Genomic DNA, 3,478 nt, shown 5'->3' on the forward strand with positions numbered 1-3,478 from the left:
TATGACAAGGAAGATATTGATTTTAAAACAAAAAGGTATGTGTGTTGTACGTGTTGGGGGCGGGGGAAGGGGACATACCCTATTTCCCAGCTATTCTTAGGTTTAATTCACTATCACTCACTCACCCCAATATCGTTGTACAATGACAAAACCCTGATACACAATTAAAGTCTAATTTACAAGATAGCCAAAATCATCAATAAGCGTAAATTAAAGCTATTATGCTTAATAAAAATAGACTCATCTTGAAAAAGGAGTCAGGGTCTAAAAGATTGAGGAATAGTCTAATGTAGTAATATTATATCAGAGTCACGCCTACAAACTTGACGGAGATAATTTATTCATTCCCCTCACGCCAGGTCAACCACACTTAGCCTTGCCTCTCACTCGTCCGTGATGGCAGCAGCTTCTTATGGTTCACACTATTATGTTATGACGATCGACCCAATCAGCAAAGTCCGGTCCGCATTCGTGCACCGTCGCGAACCCGCCCGGTAGCATCGTCACAACACACCTTTCGACTAGATGCTCTGCCGTTTCGGGTTCTTGCCCACAGCGTGGACATAAAGGACAGGAAGTTAGACCCCACTGATGTAACGCACCGGCCGTTAGGCAGCTCCTCGACCGAAGCCGATTCGCAGCTACCCAGTGTCTCCTCTTACTGGTATCAAAGCCTGGCAACTTCTCACCAAGCTTAGAGGAGTGTAGGTCCCCGCCCCCACGAGGGATTGAATTCGTCCAAACCGACTTCCATCTCGTATGTGCAGCTCTGTCCGTAGTCAGGGATTCTGCGTACAAGGGTTGCCGGGACTTATTTCGGCTCGAAACGGGGGCACCGTTCATTATGCGCATGAGAGGGGTATCCCCATTCCCTCTCTCTTTGATCTTACTCAGCCAGTTTCCCGTAATGGTCTCCCTCCGGACATCGGGGGGCTGGATCGCTGCCATCACCGGGCCCCATTCTCTAGGGGTTGTTGCTAGCGTTCCCGACACTATGTGCATCGACTTGCGAAGTTTTACATCCACCTTCTCAACGTTTCTGCTTCTACCCCACACTGGAGCGCAATACTCCGCGGTGGAATAGCATAGTGCCAGGGCGGATGTTCTCAGGAGCGCTTGGCTAGCGCCCCAAGTCGATCCCGCCAGCTTCCTCAGAAGACTATTCCGCTTCTCTATCTTCCGGGCAACCCCTTCGAGATGAACCCGATAGGTAAGGCTGCGATCCAGCGTCACCCCTAGGTATTTTGGACGCGGCTCATATGGGAGTGGCTGGTCCCCGACTAGGACATTCAGTTTACGGGTGTGCCAACCACTGCATAAGTGAAATGCAGTGGCCACGGTTTTTGAAGTGTTCATCTTCAGGTACCACTTGTCAAAGTAGGATTTGAGTCTGGTGACGTCCTCGCTGAGTACGCTCTCGAGACGGGTCCACACTTTACTCTGAGTAACGAGTGCCCAGTCGTCTGCGTATCCCAGCCTCAGGGAGGAAGTGTTCGGCATATCGCTAATGTAAACGTTAAACAACATTGGCGCAAGTACCGACCCCTGAGGGACCCCATTCTTCAATTTCCTAACTTTGCTCGTGGCGTCTCCCAGCGCGACGTGGAATTGCCTTTCCCCTAAGATCGAAGAGAACAACTTCAAGGTCTTTTTGCACCTTATGTTTTTGCAAGTTTGAGCATTAACCCATCGCACCAGACCGTATCGTACGCCGCTGATAGGTCTATAAACACAGCACCTGTTTGCTGTTTTCTCTCGAACCCGTGCTCAATATGCTCTGTAAGGGCAATGACCTGCTCCGTGGTGCACCTCCCTTCCCTGAAGCCTGCCTGCTCAGGTGGCAGGGCAGCGTCTAGGACCGGCCCCCATCGGTTTAATAGAACACGCTCCAACAGTTTGTAAAGACAGCTCAGCAGCGATATGGGTCTGTAACTGTCTGCCTCCTTCGCCGGCTTCCCTGGCTTCAGGATGGCAACTATCTTCGCATGCTTCCACACTTGTGGAAGCTTTCCGTTTGCAAGGATGTCAGACATTGCCTCTGCTAGCCAGGCCCGTGCCCTGGGGCCCAGATGCGTCACCATATCGGGATATACACCATCTATCCCAGCTGCTTTGCCGTTCTTCACTTCGCTAATGGCTGCACCCACTTCTCGGGGACTGAACGGGGCCGTCCAGTCCGACTCCTCCGCAGGTAGCGAGTCCAAAATCGTACGGTACGCCTTGCGGACACCGCGCTCAAAAGCCTGATTAGGGACCCGCTTGCTACGGTTCTTAATATTCTTGGCAATTGTGTCTGCCTCGCATTCCGGTGCAGCCTTCGCGAAGTTCCGATCTGGGTCCAATTTCTTTATCAAACGCCAAGCGTGGCGCTGGAGTGTGTAAAGTCGAGACTTTCCACGGTCTCCTGCCACCGTTGCTTCCTTCCCTCTGCCAGAGACTGGAGTAGTCTATCGGCTGTGTCCTGGGACTGGGTCTGCTGGTACTCTCGGTACAGCTCTTCCGACTCTGCTGTCCAGCAAGGGGTGTAGAATTTCCGTTTGCCCCGTGGAATAGAGCGTTGAGCGCTCTTAACCAGTAGCCTACTAAATCTGGTTATATTCTTGGACTTGGGAGGAATGGCAGGGCAGACCTGCTCGATATAGGAACTGAATTCCTCCCAGTCAGCCTTCCTGAAATTCCATCTGCAAAGTGGGAGAGACTGCACCCTCGGTATTGTCACCCCAGCTGTGACAAGAACCGGCCTGTGCTGGCTATGCGGAAAGTCCCCGAGGACTGTCCGCTTCACCTGCAACGGTTCACCGTTCGCGCCTTTCGTTACGAGGGTGAGGTCTGGAGTATACTCCTTCTTATGGCGGGTACCCCGGAAGGTACCCTTGGCTGTAGGATCGTACACTAGGTGTAGATCATTACAGTCCATCCATGAGCGGAGTTGTCTTCCTGCCTCGTTGCAGTCTCGGTAGCCCCATTCGTGATGGTGGCTATTAAAGTCTCCCAGACAGATGGAAGGATGGCTGACCACCGGTACCGGTGGTGTAGTCCAAGTCGCTCTAGGTGGTTTGTAAATATTATGCAAACACAGTCCACCTACTTCCACGGAAATTCGGTTCACCCCATTGCTGTCCGTTACGCTCTCAATGACCCTTACCTTCGATGGCTCTTTAGCGTAAACGCTAACCCCTCCTTTGAGCCTCGAAGTGTCCTCGCGTTGGACCACCGTATAGCCTGGGATCTGGAATCGGGAAGATTGCGCGTCTGAATAAAGGTGGGTCTCCTGTAAAAGGAGGATATCAACGCAATGAACGGCCAGTAGCTTTGATAAAAGCTCATTTTTTGCCATACTCTGGCTCTCGACGTTCAGGGACAATATACGCGTCAGTTCGCCATCCCCGCCGTCGCATTTTCCAATCGGCAGGCCGCGAATCGATTGATGCATGGGACGTTTGCTTTTTTCTCGGACGTGCCGACGACCCGGGCGACA

Source organism: Berghia stephanieae, chromosome 1 (assembly GCF_034508935.2).
Source record: "Berghia stephanieae isolate SIO BIC M18660-M18661 chromosome 1, UCSD_Bste_1.3, whole genome shotgun sequence".
Taxonomy (NCBI): Eukaryota; Metazoa; Mollusca; class Gastropoda; order Nudibranchia; family Aeolidiidae; genus Berghia; species Berghia stephanieae.